This window comes from Muscardinus avellanarius (assembly GCF_963383645.1).
Source record: "Muscardinus avellanarius genome assembly, chromosome: 10".
Lineage (NCBI taxonomy): Eukaryota > Metazoa > Chordata > Mammalia > Rodentia > Gliridae > Muscardinus > Muscardinus avellanarius.
Window position 1 is genome coordinate 8,988,607 of NC_137796.1, and position 19,778 is coordinate 9,008,384.

Below are 19,778 nucleotides of genomic sequence, written 5' to 3' on the forward strand. Positions count from 1 at the left end.
AGGAGGTCCCTGGACCTTGGATCAGAAGCATGAGCCAAAAAAAACCTCTTTCCTTCCTAACTTATCCAGTGTGTGATTGGCAACAGCAAAGAGACTAATGCTGAAGGTGTTGGATCAAAAGAAAATTGTTTTGTGCTTGAATGAGGCCCCACCAGAAATGACCACAACGAGCTGAAGAAGATCGTCCGCAGGTCTCCGGTCTATGGGATACTCTCTACTTAACAGTCCCCTACCAACACGGAAGGTAGGGAGAACAGACAGCTGTCCACTCCTGCTCCGAGGAGAAGACGTGAGACCAGACCATACTTAGATCTGCTAGAAGGAAGAGGGGGAAGGAAAAGAAAGGACAAGTAACCCAGAAAGATGGTACCAGGAAATCCACAGAGAAGCAAGAGATACTTGATGCCCATCAGGAACAAAAAAGTGGTGGGAGGAAAAACAAAGATAATTCATTAGCCCTTGATCCCTGGGAGATTCATAAATGTCCTCCTTAATTCCAGCCACAACATTAAGAGGTAGGTGAAGATGCCTGTTTTGAGATTAACTGGAGGCTCAAAGATGTAAGGCCTCTTACCTGGAGTCACAACTAGAAATGGGGCCAGGCGGGGAAGGCTGGTTCTTGGTAAGATTCCAAAGTCCAGGCAAGACAGGTAGAGATATTGAGAAAAAGGAAGGATCAGCCACCTTGGAGACTCAGACCAAGCAGGCCCACCCAGGGGGCTCTCTAGGAAGCTCTCCACATCCCAGTACAGTACCTGTGGCCTAGATCATGGGCCTGAAGATTCTGAACTGGAATCCTCGCCGTTCTAACCCATCCTTGAATACCTTACAAAGGTATTCAATCACGCACACATTCGCCTCTGCAACTTTGCTCTGTCTCAATCCATTTGGCTTTTCTATGCAACCCTCCAAGTTCTTTAGGGTAAAGGTGGCATATTTAAACACAGTGGAACTTCCTGCCTTCCTGAGCAGCGCCAGAATTGCCCCATCACGGAAATAAACCCAGGGGGAGCTTTCTTCCCTTCTGTCTAAAAAAATAATAATATTAATACAGAACATAATCATTCAAGTGGATCCTAATTTAAAGTATTCTAGGTCCAAAAGATAATTATTTGGACCATCTGAACACTGTGTGTGGGTGTGACAGGGATTGCCTGCATAGCTATATAAAAAAGAAAAAAAGAACTTGGCTCTGTTATTTTCTTAAAATTGCTGTGTTGTTACCATTTTTATTGAGCTAATTAAAGGACCATAAAATCAATCCAAACATGTTTGCAAACAGATTTTAAAATTTCATACGCTGCATTCGGTTGTTAGGCAAAAGGTAAGAAAAGGACAGATGTCTCTCCGCTCAGAGCTTGAGTGTGGTCACTCCATTCACCCGGCCAGCCAATAATCCCCCCAGTGTGGTCCCTGTGCTGGGACAGGAGCAGCCCCTCCCCCAGAGCACCGTCAGGTCTGGTGGGAGACAGAAACCAAAGGGCATCACTTAGATCAATGGGTAGCAAACGGGTGTTTTTGTAAAGGACCGGTTAATACGTATGTTCAGCTTTGGAGTCCACTCGGCTCGGCCATGATTCAACCGTGCCGCTGCACCGCAGGGCCAAAGCAGCATGCATAACATGCAAACGTGTGAGCAAAGCCATGTTCCAATAAAACTTTATTTACAAACACCAAACTTCAATACTTGGAAGGCTGAGAAAGGTGGATTGCAGGTTCAAAGCCAGCCTCAGCAACTTAGCGAGACCCCCCAGGCACTAAGACCCATTTCCAAATAAACATTGTTAAAGAGGGCTGGGGTTGTAGCTTGGAGATAGAGCACCCCTGGATTCAATCCTCAGCACCCCCAAATAATACAAAAGAAAACAAACTCTAAAAGTTGAATTTCATATATTTTCATGAGACAGAAAATATTTCTCTTGTCTTGATTTAAAAGAAAATATGTAAAGCTGGGCATGGTGGTGCACGCTTGTAATCCCAGTACCTGGGAGGCTGAGACAGGAGAATCCAGGTTCACAGCCAGCCTCAGCTCCTTAGTGAGGCCCTTAACAATTCAGTGAGACCCTGTTTCAAAATAAAGAATAAAAAAATAGTGCTGGGAGTGTAGCTCAGAGGTAGAACACCTCTGGGTTCCATATCCAGTACTGCAAACAAACAAACAAACAAAAAAAAAAGGAGGAGGAAGAGGAGGAGGAGGAAGAGGAGGAGGAGGAAGAGGAGGAGGAAGAAAAATCATTTAAAAATGTAAGCTGGGTGTGGTGGCACACACTTGTAATCCCAGTACTTGGGAGGCTGAGATGGGAGGATCGGAGGTTCGTGGCCAGCCTCAGCTACTTAGTGTGGCTCTCAGTAACTTAGTAAGACCATTCAAAATAAAATAAAATAGATCTAGGGGTGTATCTCAGAGGTAAAATGCCCCTGGGTTCAATCCCCAGTACCTCAATAAACAAACGAATGAATGAATGAATACATAAACAAATCCTCATCTCAGGAACTGTATAAGAACAAAGGTGGCTTGCAGAATCTAGTTTAGATTCCTACACAGGGAAAAGCCATCCGACGCCTGCCCTGATAGCAGGAGAAGGGGGTGGAGGATCCTCTGCTGTTCTGTCTACCAAATGCTTGTCGCTATCAGTCCAGAAGGTTCTCTATCAATCCAGAAGGTTCTCTATCAGTCCAGAAGGTTCTCTATCAGTCCAGAAGGCTCTCTATCAATCCAGAAGATTCTCTATCCGTCCAGAAGGCTCTCTATCAATCCAGAAGGTTCTCTATCCGTCCAGAAGGTTCTCTATCAATCCAGAAGGTTTTCCATGTGGTACAGTGGGCAAATTCTCTCCCTCCTCTGTGGGCCATCAGACTTTTCTGCTCATTTCAAAGATAGCTTTCTGCCTGATTCTAAATAGTGGTCTTGGGTGACTCTTCCTGCTCCCTGGTGGCATTGGGGATTAGCTCCAAATTTGATAAAGTGCTAAGTCTGCTTCTTTTTATTTCCTCTCGAGTCATTGTGCAATGCAGATAAAGAAGCCAAGCCAAGCCTTTTGGAATATCTGAAGACACGCTCGCCCGCGTACGGATGGAAACGCGGGGGTCCAACTTAGCGCCAGAAGGTAGTTTTCACGGTCAGTTTCTAAAGCCATCCCCACAGCGGCCTCAGATGGAAACGCGAAGCAGCTTCTAGACTAGTCTCAGGCTGCTTTTCCCCGTCAGCCACCAGCCAGCTCCATTAGACGGAAACATAACTTAGTTCATGTGAGTGGCCTTCAGCGGGCAAATGCTCGAGCACATTAAGGTTTTAATATAATTATAATTATAGAACATGTTCAACCAATTAACCACAAATATGCTGTTTATCTGAAAAGCTGCCAAAACTGTGAAATGCAGTCAAAATAACATTAGGCTGTGGTCCTTAAGCAAAGAGTACACAGGGAATCAAAGGAGAAATACGCAACAGAAGGCCAAAGTAAATATTTTATCTGATATTTGATGAATATTTCTTCAAAATGCCCGAGTAAAAAAAGTGATCTCAATGTCACTTAAATTTACTTGATGAAGTCAAATTAAGTGAGTTCATGATACTGTTGAAAAACGCTGTAAACCAGAGAGAGAGAGAGAGAGAGAGAGAGAGAGAGAGAGAGAGAGAGAGAGAGAATTGTATGAATCTTGGCTCCCTTAACACTAAATATAATCTAGTAAGTAAAAAAAAAAAAATGACAATCAGAACACGTCGTATTTTTAAGTGGTCTAGAAGGTTCTCATCACCCCGTGCATCTTAGTTACAGCCTTTAAGAGTTTAAACGAAATTAAGCTTTGCCTGAGCAGCTAAACAAGACGAGCCTTCTCATAACTTTCTCCCGCTAAAGAATTAAAAAAAGGACCTAGTCGGACAATTTGTATATATACGCAATTTGTACTGCTGTAAAAGCATATTTTGAAAAGTGCTCCCTAAATAATTAAGCCGTTCCTTTTACCATACTTCCTATATTACAGAAGTCATTTTCTCACCGAGAATCAATAAGTCATTCTCCACTTCAGTCATTTTTCTCCATTTAACGGAATGGACTAAAGTCCGACACGGCAAGTTACATTACCTTTGAATTATGCGTATAATTTAAAATTCAAAGTACTGCGCTAAGGAGCTTTTTAGACTGACCACTCTGCGCTCTCTTCATAAATACGGTCCCTCGAAGACCCTTCTGACAGATTCACGGAGCAACAGGACTTTGAGACGGGTAAGACGCGGCCCTACAGGAAAGCGGCTAGGATAACAATACCGCAGGAACGATTCTCTTTCAGAGGCTGCACAAAGCAAACTGTCATACATCATTCACCAGGAAACGGCGCTATGTTTCCTGATTAATGGGAAAGCCATTCTCCAGCATTGTGGCTTTAATTACAAATAAACACGTGGGCAGCTATCGACGGGACTGCTCAGGGTGTTGTGGGGACCACGCTGCCCCGTGGGTTTCGTTTGACCAAATCCAAGGCCTTCGATAAAAATTCAAACATAGACGCCCTGAAGAGTTTCTTCCTGAAGAGACTGCCGTCGGTTAATTAAAGGCATGTCAAGGGGGGGAAAAATTACTGAGAGAGATGGAAAGGTGAAAATTTATCAGTGTGTAAGTGCGATGGTTCTCTGCTGAAAATTTCATGGAAAGGGACTTTTGTAACCCTTAACTGAATCCAAGAGTTGACTAATTCTGATTATAAACAGAATGCAATGACCTCCTTTTTAAAGATAAAAATAAAGTGGCTATTGGAAATATCAGCGATGATTTTTAAATTTGTGATGGACCCATTCAACCGGAGGATGGTAAAACTTTGGGGTTGGGGTGCTAGGGATTGAACCCTGGGCCACTCTTCCTCTGAGCTATATCTCCAGCCTTATTTTTTATTTTAAAATAGGTTCTTGATAAGTTGCTGAGGCTAGCCTCAAACCTGCTGTTTTCGCCTTGAACCCCTGCTGTCTTAGCCTCCCAAGTCCGGGGATTACAGTCAGTGCCACCACTCCTAACTGGTAAAACTTTAAAAAATCACCTGACAAGTAAACATTGTCTCTCTGTAGCCCCTACTATTTGACTCAGGACCGCCTCTAAAAAAAATCAGTCCACCCTAACTGGTATAAAAGAAAGTAAGCTTTTACAATACTGCAATTTCAAATTCTGGTTATTTAGAAAGTGCAAGGATAGGCTTGATTTGAAAACGGGTCTGTGTGTGCAAAGCTGGGTCTCTCTTTCTTCCCTCTGTTCATGAGATAACTCACTTCATACAAATTTTATGTTTCCCAGTACCCTGTCACAGTGGAAAAGTGCTACCAGGGGTCCCCAAGGTGAGATCTTCCTTAGACAATTCACCATAGGAACTGCTGCTCTGTGCCCTATGGGTCACTTCTTCGTCCTTTTCTCATGAGTCACTAATGCTGATAACTATACACCTTTGGCACAGTCTCCCACCATTTACTAAATCATCAGACCTTCCTTCTTTGGATCACCCGAAGGCACCGCTCCTTGCCTGGGTTTGATTCTTGCCAATTTAGCACTCTGCAAACAAATCACTTAAAAACGCCTTTAAAAACAAAATCATTAGCTCTCATGCATGCAGGAGCTTGAACATCAGCATGGACTAATGCTCAAAAGAAACAGACTGGCAAAGTCCTGCTGCCAGGGCCAGGCGAGGCTTTGCCCCCAGGCTCCAGGTTCCCGGCACGAGGCCCAGCCAGGGCCGCCCTCCACTCAGTTTTAGCCCGGCGCCCCACACTCTCACACCAGCTGCCCGCACGCTCCGGTTCACTGAGAATTTGTAAGAACAGCAGAACTTTCCTGCTGGGTGTTACTTTTGCGTGGCAAAACTCAACAATCTCAAGTTGAGAGACTCCCTCAAGGATGATTTAGTTTTTTTTTTTCCCCTTCCTTACTCCTGAAATTATTATGGGTTTTTTTGGTCATTTCCTTAAACTTGTTTGGATTTTTCCCCCACTTAAAAAAAATGCAGCAGCCCCCACCAAAATGACAAATTCTGGCCTGTAAATAAATCAGTCTAAGCCGGGCGTGGTGGCGCACGCTTGTAATCCCCGCGCTTGGGAGGCGGAGACAGAAGGATCGCGTAGGTTCGAAGCCAGTCACGCAGGCTGGTTTAGGAGACCCTGTTTCCAAATAAAAATGTAAAAATAGGTCTGGGAGTGTAGCCCCGAGGTAGAAGGGCTTCCAGGAACCCCAGTACCACCAAAAAAAAAAAAAAGAAAAGAAAAGAAAAATCAGTCTAACTGAGCAAGGGTACACTGACAGGGTCTATAAAGAGGTGCCATGTGACCAATATTCAAATAACAGGGCTGGGTGTAGTGGTGTACACCTGTAATCCCAGTACTTGGGAGGGGGAGACAGACGGATTGCAAGTTTGAACAATTTAGCTAGACTCTTAGCAACCCAGAAGGACTCTGTTTCAAAACAAGAAAATCAAGAGGGCTGGGGGTGTAGCTTGGAGTTAGAATGCCCCTGGATTCAATCCCCAGTAACACACACACACACACACACATACACACACACACGCACACACACACACGAAAGAATGATCGGGAGTTCCATATAAATGAACCCATAGTGAGAATTGTCTCTCTCCAAAAGAATAATATCTAGAGAAGTAAAACTTTGTCCACATAGAGAGAGATGCTGTGCGTGTTACACCTCTCCCAGGATACAGAGGCTCAGCACACTGTCCTGGTGAAATTATCATGTGGCTACAGTGTGCATTACTAACGACTGAGGGCCACGATGGGCATGCTTCCCCTTCCCAGAGAAATCCCCGCACTGCACAACAGTTTGCTCTTTCCAAACACATCGCATTAAGACGACAGCGGCCACCATCCCCGCTGCCACAAAAGTCACTAGATCCAGCCTACGTCGGGTCACTACGTCAAATATTCCTTTTACTGCCATAAGGTGTGAGGCTCCATCAGAGCCTCTGCGATATCCAGCCCATCACTTGGTAATGAATTTCATATATGTACGTGCTGTGGAAGGAATAAAAAAGGTAAACTCATAAATAATTCAATGCACTGTCTCCTGCCAACTGATGGTATATTGTGCATGTCTCACCTGCCATATTAAATAAGAATTAGAAAGCGTTTCCTCTTTTCATTTAAAAACCAAGCCGCAAGTGAAGCTGTAAGTGGCCACACCGTGTCCTCGCTGTAGGAGACAGTCAGAAAAATATTGCTTTAAAGTGCTTAAAATACAGCGTAGGAATGGCTAAGTTCAGGGAGAAACCGGGAATTAAATCGTAAGGAAAATGTTATCTTACATGATGTCTCTAAAGCTGCTTCAGTATTAAAAAAAAAAAATCTATATTGGGTGACAGAACTGAAAATGAAAAAATATTTCAGCTTGAACTTAGGAAAAGATGGGCTGTGCTGTGTTCTTTGGATTGGCATACTAAAATAGGCCACCACTGAAGCCCTTTTTTTTTCATGCCCTAAAAATGATATTTAAATTAAAGATACTGATATTTAATTTTTAAAAAATTGGAAACCACGTTTGATAAAATTCTCAAAAAAAAAAAAAACCCAAACCCAGTCTAACCTTTTGGCTTAAAGATTTGATTTTGTTAACTCAAAACTGGCAAGATTCTTATGCCTGGCCTCTGCCCTTATCCCCAGAAGACAGAGCCCATTCGCAGTCTGAGGCTGAGCCAGGAGGAGCGCAGGTTCACAGCCAGCCTCAGCTACTTAGCGAGGCCCTCCATAACTTAGGGAGATCCTGTTGCAAAACTAAAAAGTAAAGAGGGCTGGGGGGGGTGTCGTTCGGAGGTGGACTGTCCCTGCGGTTCAATACCCAGTACCAAAAAGGAAGGGAGAAAAAAAGAGAGGAACAGAGGGAGAAAGAAAAAAAGGGGGTTGAGGAGTGAATATTCATGAGCCTTCTTAAGAACTGGCAGTGTACACTTCTGTCTTGTTCAATGACAGTATCACCGTTCCTTCTGAACTAAGTATTTCTCCAGACCCCTCAAGGGTCAAAGTTAGAATACTTTCGTGGCTCTCGAAGAGAGAATGTTCTGTTGACCAAGGCTCAAAGAGGTGAACCAGGTTGACCCTGGTTGAAGACCGAGCTCCACACGCACAGAGGCCCGTTTCAACAGACGTGGAGATTTAAGGAGAGTCTGAGATGGCTCAGACAACAAGAAATTAAAAGCTTCACAGGAAAAGAAAAGCAGAAAGCTATGCCGTAGAAAGCCACGGGGAGAGATCGGGCTCCCAAGTGGAGAGCCCTGTTTTCTGGCCGGTCCTGATGTGTTTTTAAGATTTCAATGCTGTTATTTTCCAGTGCGGAGGCCAAGTCTACCAGGTGGTGCCCTGTTCCCTCATCTAAGTGTTCATTCCCTCCCCCCATGGGAGAAAAGTCAGCCCCACAGGGCCAAGGCGATAGGGCGTGGGTGCCCAGCATGACAGAGGGCTGTTAGGAAAAGCAAAGAGATGACCAGGATCGATCTTAAAATCTGCTGTAGGTTTTCTAAAAATTAAGGATAAATTAAGAACATACTGACTGATTATGAAACTAACCTACCTTAGAATCACAGAGTGGGGATGGCTTAATTTGCCTGTGACAGTCACCTAGTAATATAAAGGATGATCCCATTGGTGTAGGGTATATAATTAAGAAGCCGCTCCCTGATTCTCTTAAGTTTATTTGTTGCCGTTTCTTTTTAGTTTGAAAAGTCTGCTCAAATACAGTGCTTAGAAGTCATGTAAAAAAAAATGCATCAATTAAAACTAGTTATGTCTCCTTTAGAGAGGAAGAAAAAAAAAAGTCAAGTTCTCCAATCCAACAATCACATTTTACTTAATTACCAACAAAGACATAATGTATTATTTTTCTGAATCCGCAAGAGATGGGAGGACTGTAATTTTTTTTTACTGCATGTTAACTTTTCACTGAATCACAGTATTATTAAGCTTTAAATCAGAGGATTGGTTCCTTCGGCGAAGTCGGATGCTGCTGGAAAGTATAGGGTGAAAGAACCCACCTCATCTGGGGCTGTAATATTTGCTGAAAAAAATCTACTTCAAAACATTAATCAAATTTTTCGCCTACTGGGCAACCATATGGTCTAGCAGCATGTGAATCTCACAAAGTTGCTGATCTCCTGTAACTGGGTGCAATTAATTACGCTGGCTGCATCCATCTCCTGGATTTTCGCCTTGTGAAAGAAAAAAAAAAGTATTTATTGCAACAGCTTTTACAAAACAAGGGAATGAAAATCACAATTGATTAATGAGCTGAATGGAAATATTTCCGTTAGCAGATTTTTTTAAATGAATAAGGATTAATACCGTGGATGGGGACGAACACACGTCGAGCTTCGCCTTATATTTTCGGACCCCCCAAAAGGTGGAGGGAGAGTCGGCTGGAGATGGTGCCGGGAGCTCCAATATGCATTATTCACTAGCTGGCTTTAGATCGCAAGTAATAAAGCTCTAAACTGGTGAAGTAATAAAGAGGTTGGCTTTACAAGATACTATCCTGGGAGACAAAAAGCTTGTTCTTTGATTTGAAAACACAGATATTAAATACTCAGTGGGTGAGGAACATGATAAGCCTGACAAAGGAACAGAGAGAGGTCTTAGAAGCGAGGCGTGTGCTTTGTCCTCAGCTATTTACGCCCAAGATTGCTGCACACACGGTCCGGTTAACATTTTAGGATCTCTCCATAAAACCAAGCATCCGAGCGTAAGTGAGGATGGTCCCACGGATGTACTTGCCCGCTGACGGTGCCGGCACTGCCCACTGCAACACTCTGACCACTGGGGTGCAACACCCCGATGGGACTTCCCTTAACAACCGGACCCCGGGGCCTTCAGCGTGTGATTCTTGACATGCACGAGGGTCACCCTCTCTGGAGGAGCGATGAGCCCAAGGCTGGAGGTGGACAGAGGAGCACCTTGTCCCTTCCCAGCCCTGCGCTCTGGAGAGAAGCCGCCCGAGCGCTGGTGACACCAGAGATGCCACCTCCCTGGCACTTTGTTTTGGGGAGATTACTTCCACTTTCTCTCAAGAGATGGCAGAAAAGACCAGTTCCAAGGTTTCTACCAGTTGTTAAATACTTTCCTTAAGAAGACAAACCAGATACTACACTGAAGTGGGAGAAGTACCTCCATTTGAGAGATCGGATTCTGTTATCAATCCTGCAAAACGATAAAAGAATAAAGCCCTGAGGACCGAGCTTGGCAAAAAACAAAACAAGTGCGGACCATTCGCATTACCGAGTCTACTGTATTTAAGTGTTTGCCAGGAAATTCTGCAAGGGGCTTGCTTTGGTAATGAGAATTTACGGTCATTTTCTTAAAGCTCACATGGTCTATGTGGTGACATGATCATTTCCCCGCTCGTATTGTTTATTTTGCCCAGAGTAAAACCTTCCACAATCATGTCAAGGCTGAGAGTACCCCCAGAAAGAGTAAACAAGAGTTACTAAGCAATATGTCTGCTGTATGGTGTCTCTCTCTCTCTCTCTCTCTCTCTCTCTCTCTCTCTCTCTCTCTCTCACACACACACACACACACACACACACACACACACACACACACACTTTTTTTTCTTTTGGTACCTTTGGACCAAAGAAGCCAGAAGCATTCTACCTCCCAGCTACACTTCTAGCCCTCTTTATGTTTTGTTTTGAAACAGGGTTTTTTTGTTGTTGTTGTTTTTGTTTTTGTTTGTTTGTTTGTTTGTTTGTTTGTTTTTGAGTTGCTGAGTCTCACTAAGTCGCTGAGGCCGACCTCAAAGTCACGATTCTCTTGTTTCAGCCTCCCAAATAGGGATTACAGGTGTGCACCGCCGCATCCAGCTCTAAGTGATGTTTACAATGATGGCATTTCATCTCAAACAACTCTCCCATGCAGTCTATGTTTGTGTTCACCTGTGAGTTTGGAAATTTCGATGTAAAGGACAAAAATAACGTATGGCACTTCAAAGTAGCAGGCTTAGCTAGGTAGGCAAGAGATGCAGAAGGCCATTTTTCCGGTGCAGAAATTACTTCCATTTGAGAACCAATGCCACTCTAGAATCAAAGAAGCCACGGTTTTGAAGGAATCACCAAAGAAAGGTGCTTGGACCCTGGAAGATCTTGAACAAAAAAATTAATGGCTGTAGGGCATCTAACTACTCTAACCAGTGACCCTGTGAGGTACATCACCACCTCTCATCTGATCCCCAAGCCCCTCTGACCTGCAAGGGCTGTTGGCTTAAAAGTTTAAAGAGCTAACAAAATGTTTTAACGAGATACAAATCTCAGAGATCATTAATCAATATGTTCAATGTTATTTGTGATAATTCATCATGACATGATATTAATGGGTTACCGTACCCTTCAGAGGTGAGATTAATGCAAATGAGCCGCCACAATTAACTTTACTGGTCCCAACTCACAGGAATGGACAGATGATTATAAATGACAACTATATGTCAATTACAATATCCAATAAAGTGAAGCTTAGAGAACAATCCATCTCCTTTTATTGCTCTTCCTTGACGGAGCTGAATGTAGCTCTGACCACTGTTGTCACTGTGGAACTGTTGTTTGGGGGAGGGGAGAGGGTTGCTCTTTTTACATTTTTCAATATTTTATGATCTTGGGGGGAAAAAAAAAAAAAACGCTTCCAAAATGGCCAGGTCAATGCATTTTCTCAAGGAGGAGAGCTGTGAGGAAGGAGACCAGGTGCGAACTCCACAGTCCTCCCCTGTGCCTTTAAGAAGACAGCTCAGTTTTCAAAGCCTAGCAGCAAGGCCAGCAAGGAAACAGCCTATCCAGCTGTGTTATAATATATTTCCTCAATTAAATGAGGAAGACATTAGCGCAGCATCCCAGAAAGCCTTGAGTTCCACAAAACAAAAGTTACATGGGGATCACTCCGTCCAAGTATATAGGTCAGAGAGGGAAGGACAGGCACGGGGCCGCGGACAGGGGGACAGGTTTGCTGTCCCCTGGGACACCTGGACTGTGGACATCAGTGGGTACTCAGGGTCCTGGCTGTAGGGTTTGCACAGAGGAAGGGCTTTTCTAGACAAGTCTGTGATGGAGACTGGTATGCTGTGGTAGCCACACCCTGTATCTGCTCACTAATCAGATTCACTCAATTTCTGTGGCAGCCAACAACTTCCAGCTACCTTTTCCTGCCCCCACGATACCCAGGACACCCCCTTCCTTGGCAAGTATTGGCCAAACCCTGCTAGCCACCTGCTGGGCCCTTGTCTCTGTCTGGACCAATTCTGTATGGCTTCAGTTCTCACTCCACAGCTCCCTGTGGGGCTGGGCTGCAACTGTGTGTGTGTGTGTGTGTTACTAGGGGTGAAGCCCAGGGGCGGTCTACCTCCAAGCTACACCTTCCTGACCTATTTTTTTTATTCTTGATTTTTAAAGAGGGTCTCACTGAGTTGCAAAGGGCCTCACTAAGTAGCTGAGGCTGGCCATGAACCATGATCCTCCTGTCTGAGCCTCCCAAATGCTGGGATGACAAGGGTGTGCCACCATGCACGGCTTTGAAGCCACCTCTTTGATGGATATTTCCTTCCTCTTCTGAAAATACTAGTCCCATCAAAATTCCTGAGCCTTCTTGGAGTTCTGCTTCTGAGAATCAAACTTCTGACAGGGACCTAAGAGATGGGAATAGAGGTGGGTATGGAGCACATCTGTAATCCCAGGACTTGGAAGACTGAAAACCAGAGGATTGCAAGTTCAAGGCTGGCCTCAAGAACTGGTGAGACCCTGTTTCCAAATAAAAGTAAAATAGGACTGGGGATATAGCTCAGAGGTAGAATGCCTTGGGTTCAATCTCAAAGACAAAAAATTAATTTAAAAAAAAAGTGATGGAAATAAGATAATTCTTTCTGCAGGGCAATCTACAAAGAGATCCATTCTTTGCTGGTCATTGATAAGAGCCTAACCAACAGGCTTCTATTTAACACTCCATCTAGAAAGGATGACTTATTTGTGTTTTCAGAAGCTTCTAAAAATAAAAATTCCGGTGTAACGCCACAAAGGGACATTATGGAAGCTATAAATCTATTCAGGATATTTTGCCAAGTACCTTCTGTTGCCAAAATGGGCCTTATTTTTTCCAGTGGGAACTGGGCCTCCCTGACTCCTTGTAGAGACATAGTTATTTAACTGCAGCCTAGACTAAGGATTTAGTCATCAGGACCATAATGGATCCAGGGGTAGCTGTCCGTCACCAACTAGGGCCAGTTCTGCTTCTCTCTTTGGCTGTATTTTTTGGGGGGCAGGTACTGAAGATCAAGCCCGGGGATATTTTAACTTCAAGCCACTCCACCATCTCTTTTTATTTTCCATTTATTTTATTTCGAACAGGGTCTTGCTAAGTTCCTGTGGACCTCACTAAGTTGCCAACGCTGGCCTTGAAATTGTGATCCTTCTGTCTCAGCCTCCCAAGACCTGGGATGACAGGTATTTGCCCCTCCTCCAACCTTCCCTGTAGCTTTTTTTTTTTTTTTTTTTTTGGTGGTACTGGGGTTCCTGGAAGCCCTTCTACTTCCAGGCTACACTCCCAGACCTATTTTATATTTTTATTTGGAAACAGGGCCTCTTAAGCCAGCGTTGCTGGCTTCGAATCTGTGCAATCCTCCTGTCTCCGCCTCCCAAGTGCGGGTGCGCCACCAAGCCTGCCTTCCCTGTAGCTTTTGAGCCAGGGACAGTGGACAAAATGGCTCCTTGTCTCAGGTGGAGCTAAGACAGGAAAGAAGCCATGCTGACCCCCACTCAGACAGAATATCTTCCATGAAGGTCTGGCACACTATACCCCGTGAGCAAAATCGGGCCCACAGATAGCTGTTCTTGTATAGCCCATGGGCTGAAAATGTCTCATATTTTTAAAAATGATCACGGAATGGGTGGGGAGAAGACTATTTTGTGGCACATGAAAAGTTACATGGATTTCAAAGTCCAGTTGGCATAAATAAAGTTTTATTGGCACACAGCCATGCTTCCTTGTTTCCCAGCACAAAGGCAGAGTGGGGTAATTTCTTTCTTTCTTTCTTTCTTTCTTTCTTTCTTTCTTTCTTTCTTTCTTTCTTGTGGTACTGGAGGTGGAACCCAGTGGCATTCTACCTCTGGGCTATACTCCCAGACCTCTTTTATATTTTATTTGGAAACAGGGATGTCACTAAGTTGCTGGGAGCCTCACTAAGTAGCTGAGGCTGGCTTCGAACCTGTGGGATCCTCCTGTCTCAGCCTCCCGAGCGCGGGGATTACAAACGTGCGCCACCACGCCTGGCAAGAATGGGGTAGTTTCAACAGAGACTGCATGGCTCACAGAAACAGTACTATTGATTATTGTCCTGTTCCGGGACCCGCGCTGTCGGCTCTGCACAGCTTTGTATGGTGGGAGCCAATAAGGACCCGTTCTTCTTAAGCTAGATGGTATTTGGACCTTTGCACTGACTAGAATTAACTCCTGAATGGTGGAGTCTAGTCTCTGGCTGTCACCTCCCGACCCCTCTGTTTCCCAGTTTGTTGGGATTCCTGAGGTCATGGATCAATTTCCGAACCAACTAAATGGCTGTTTCTCTAACCTGATCCTGAGTTACTGATCCATATTTTTTGCTGAAGGTGACAAGTCGTGGGCATGTTCATCTTAAAATGCATGAGATAGATATACTATCTATCACTCCTAGTAAGAGTCTATATGTTGATGTATGTTGTGCATCATTGCGATGCATAATCTACTTACTTTGCAGGGCAATCCCACCACTGACTGTCAAGCGGTCCTCCCAGTTGGGTAGAGCCCGCCATGATTAGGGACCAGAACACTCCGGTCTCAGCTCAGGATCCCCCAGTGCTGGACTGAGGACGAGCCTGATGACTTTCACAGAGGATGGGAAAGATGGGGAAAGATCAGGGAGCTTCAGTTTTTGGCTTCCTATTTTCCATCAGGAGACGGTTACATTTTAGATTTTTCCTCTTTCCCTCCTTAATTCACCTGTGTCCCGGGACAGGAGTGACATGAAAACAGATCTCAGCCGACTCCCTTGAAGCATCAGCGCAGGCCACTCGGGAAGGTCAGCGAACACAGAGGCAAGGTATTTTCTTTCGTGAAGACTCAAGGGTACCCAGCTTTTATTTTAACAAGATGAAGTCAATGGTTACTCCTTCCTATGACCAGCCAGCTATGCCAGATTAGCAATGGCTCTATTGCAGCTCCCATCCGCTCTCCTGGCACGGGGCAGAACGGGCAGGACCGTGGATTTACCACAGTCAGCCGAGGAGCGGCTTCCTTGAGGGGTGAGGCTGCCACTCAGCACTTTAGTTCACTCTCTTTTTGGAAACATGTCCAGTCGCAAATGAATCTCGCAAACGGAAGAAATTGAAATTGATTTCTTAGGGTAATAATTAACCTCGGAAAATAACTCTGAAAGGTTGCTTATTAATTATTTTCTGTAATATACTTTGGGAATATTTCTCTTTTCGTGAAAGATAGAGACAAAAGCAGACACATTTTATGATCATATAAAATGTTATTGGATTCATATTTTACAGGAGAATGAAACTCATTTAATTTGTAAAATGCTCAATATGGGATGGCCGTGACCCTCACCACATTGCTTTTTCAAGTCTCTTAAACAGTCCTTTTTTAAAACAACACAATTTTTCCCATCTTTATTTATGTAGATGTAACTGTCTTAGAGCTTTTAATATATTGTCGCCATTTCAGTCACCCATGGTCTCTCTATTTATTCAAAGAAGAAGGTCTTCCTCATCAGAAGGGCAGGTGCAGTGAATTCTCCCTACATCCTCATTCTTTCTTGAGAAGAAAAGGCACGGTCATTACTAAGAAACTTACTACTATCTCAAGAAATGAAAACAAGAACAAAAACTAGAATCTAGATGGACTAGCATTTTTCAAATAATTATATACATGTGTGTGCATGGATATACATATATGTGTATATACACATAAGTACATATATACACACATATGTATATGTATATCATTATCATTCAAATAATTAAAAATGTGTGTTATACATATGTATATTTAAATACATATGTATATACATATGCATATATACACATATACATATGTATTCATATGGACATATATGTATATATGCATATATATAATTACTTGAGAATACTGATATATATACACATTTGTATACACTTAGGTATGTACATATGTTTATGTATACACATCCATCTGTATATCATCTGTCCATACACATATACACTTCAAGACAACTTTTCTCTTAGTCACCTGAAAAGTTCTATATCATAACTTCAGAGTAATCAAGGTACAAGCTAAATCATGTACTAGATATCGCTCCAAATACCACACCCGCAACACCACCAAAGCAGAACTCAAAACACGAGCCGAAGAGGCAATGTTCTCTCGACAAGGACGTAATAGAGGTGTTTCGCCCTTCCCTTCCTTTGGTGATGGCAAATTTTTCTTCTCTACAAACTACTTTTCTGTGCAATTTCTTCTGCACGCACAGAAACACACACACACATACACACGCAAAAAAAAATATATTCTGTGCAAAATTCTCCCCTACAATTATTTCTGTGCCATTTTCTTCTGTGAAAAACTCTGTGCCCAAATGTTACTCTATCTGGGTGGAGGGTGGCGACTCGGTTTACTTCTCTTTAAGAGACAAGCAAACAAAAACGAGGCTGTGTGAAACTCGGCTATGGGAACAGCACGGGACTGTTTCTTGATGCATTCCAAATATAAGTTTTTGCTAATTAATTAACAAATTCAAGCTGGTTAAATAAAGCCTTCTTCCAACACCTCCTATTTAATTGCAGTTTGGCACCAACAAATATATATCAAAATTATAGTATTTCCCCTGACAGGAAGCTCCTTTACTACACACACTATTATGGCTCTCTGCAGAGTAAGTCAGAGTTGCTGACAACCTTGAACACTGCTACAACAATATTACTATACTTGGCAGAGAAGTAACCTTGCGGCAAGAGAAAAGCTGTAATTTTGACTGTCACTTCACATTACACTGGATATTATTTCACGGCATACACATGCACACACTCACCAACTCTTAATAGACTACAGTTTCGAGTTGCCTGCCTTTCCAATATAAATGGCAATATAATGCCAGCGGACGGCCAATGGAATCCCAGCAAGAAACAAATGTTTTGCATTATGGAAGCTTGACTGGAGGATGCCTTTTTTTTTTTTTTTTTTTTAAGGGATAGCTCGTTCTTTTGTCTCTTAAACGCACTGCAAAGACCCCAGCATCGACTTCACGAGCTGATCGCTTTTGGTGGCTGGAAAGAACCAACCCCCTTTTTTCAGTCCCCAGGGAAGGCGAACTTATCACCAAGTTTGTGCTTGAAAATCCCTGGGATGAACAGCAAAGGCGGTGCTCGGCCTCGTTAATGTTTTGGACTCCCTTCAAGTCTGACGCCTGATGTGTAAGATTTCCAGATTGCAAAACGGGTCCCTCCTGCGTACTTAGTTCACTTTTCTGCTCGCGCGCTGTGGGGAGCTTGCTAAGCTGCAGTGACCTAGCCACGCGGCGGCCGAGCCAAACCGGAGGAAACAAGAAAGAGCAGGAGGACAGATCCCGCAAAACCCGAAGGCTGTCCCTGCCCGGGAGCAGCTCCTGTCTTCACAGCGCCCTGCACGCACCATATGCTTCCTTCTTACTGAGCTCACGCCAAAGCAGATGGGGCTGGGCTCCGACTGTGCTCTCTCCCCCAGCTTTGATTTACAAGATGGTGTGTTAATACGCCCTGTGTTTATCCTAGGCTAGGGGCTCTCGGCGTTGTCCGTAGGAGCTCCAAATTGAGAACTCCGGGGAATCCAGAGCACAGATCGGAGGAATGGATACACAGGTGGGGAAAATTGCAACCTGCCCCAAGCAGAGACTGGCAGAAATGGTAGTGGGCAAAGAAGAAAAGATCCTCATAAGTAATATATCTTTTAATTATGTAGTCCATCCCTTTCATAAGTCTGGCAGGAAATCCAGGGAATGACAACCAAACAAGTCAGACTGATGGTAAAATGGAGCTTCCTTCTCTCCTCCATCCCAGCCAACCTTCCTTTTCCTCTTTCCAATACCGTTTAGAAAGATGTAAAAAAAAAAAAAAAGAAGAAAAAAGAAAAGAAAAGCTGGGCGTGGTGGCTGGTGGCGCAAGCTTGTAATCCCAGTACTTGGGAGGCTGAGACAGGAGGATCACACAGGTTCGAAGCCAGCCTCGGCTACTTAGTGAGGCTCTCAGCAACTTAGTGAGACCCTGTTTCCAATAAAACATAAACCAGGTCTGAGAGTGTAGCCCAGAGGTAGAAGGCCCCTGGGTTCTATCCCTAGTACCACCAAAGGAAAAAAAAAGAGAGAGAGAGAGAGAGAGATAAAGAAGATTTAAACTCACTTTACCACGTCAAGGAAAAGAAATGGCAAACACTTCGCCCTCCACGAAGATGTTTCCCAAACTTCTCCGGGTCTGCTGACCGCACCGAATTTAACAAGGTTCGCAAATGAACTAGAGTGAGTTTCCCACAGTGACACATTAATAATAAGTTCCTTATCCCATCTATCCCAAGCCATGAATATGTAATGTTATCAAATGAGTCCTTTTCACACAACGGAACCTCAGACGTGAATAAATAAAAACTATCCATCACAAGCCCGTGAAAAATTAATGAGAGTTCAGAGACATGTGGAAAAAAGAAAAGAAAAAAACCTGGGGACGGAGGAGAGATGGCCCTGTTCATAGAAGCCTCCCCAACTTTCAGACAGTAAATCTCCTCACCCCTGCCCCTCCCCCAATTTCCAGGTTTTTTTTTTTGGGGGGGGGAACCACAGCTTGTATTTTTAATGCACTAAAATCCACCTGCCAGATCTTTAAGTGGCTGCTGCAGCAGGCCACTGGGAATCTGGGCCACACGGGCTTGACTTCCAGATATGCTGGACGTGGTCCCGACTTGGCGGCGGGGCTGGAGTTAATTTATTCAATTATTTATTATCCATAACTGGCCGGCTCTCAGGGGCCTCATGAGATGGCTCATGGAGGCCAAGAGTCTCGTGGCAAGAGTAGAGGGACCGGGGAGCTAAAGCACAGGGAGACATCGCACGGTCCCTCCTTTCCTTGATGGCACCGGGAACGTGTGGCCCATGAGCACATCACCCGTATCACTTCCCCTACAATGAATAACGTGTCGATCCCCCTTGCTGCCTGCTCACTTTCCACCCGTGACGACCCCAGGACCTGTCTACGGAAGCTCCAATTCTCCAATGTTCACCTGTCATTATTCCATTTGATGAGCAGGGAAACTGAGTCTCTGGGAGCTAATGGAGCCATAATGGCTACCAGCAAAGGAACGGAGCTTGGCAGCTCCAGATGCTCGGCCCTCACGGTCCTGTGTGAGTTATTATTATACACATCCGAAGAAGGAAACCCAACATGAACGCCGACCCCAAAGAGTTTATAAACCAGTAGGTGCATTCAGAAGGTACTAGATTACGGTCTGCTTTAAAGTAATAAATCCACTGAAGATACAACATCGGGGGGGGGGGGTTTGCAGTGATATGTCACAGCAGATGGAATCTCGGGAGCCAGTGGGTCTTAAGGTTTGAGCAGGAGTTAGGCACGGAGGAGCGGGGCTGTAGGATGGAGAGGGATGGGGAAATTACATAGTCACCTCCAGGCATACCCTGTCCTCAGGAAGCTTCCACATACGCCGGTGCCCAAGCCAGACACCCAGTGTGCGCTCCCATCCTGCCTCTCCTTCCTCCTTCCAGTTGCTGGCTGGC

The 19,778-nt window shown here is 44.3% G+C and overlaps 1 protein-coding gene across 1 annotated transcript in view; it reads right to left on the minus strand.

Moving 5' to 3' along the window:
• WWOX (WW domain containing oxidoreductase) overlaps positions 1-19,778 on the minus strand; it is a gene marked incomplete at both ends in the record, with an annotated part of 987,258 nt that overhangs the window by 810,107 nt on the left and 157,373 nt on the right. The gene's annotated exons all lie outside the window — the stretch shown is intronic.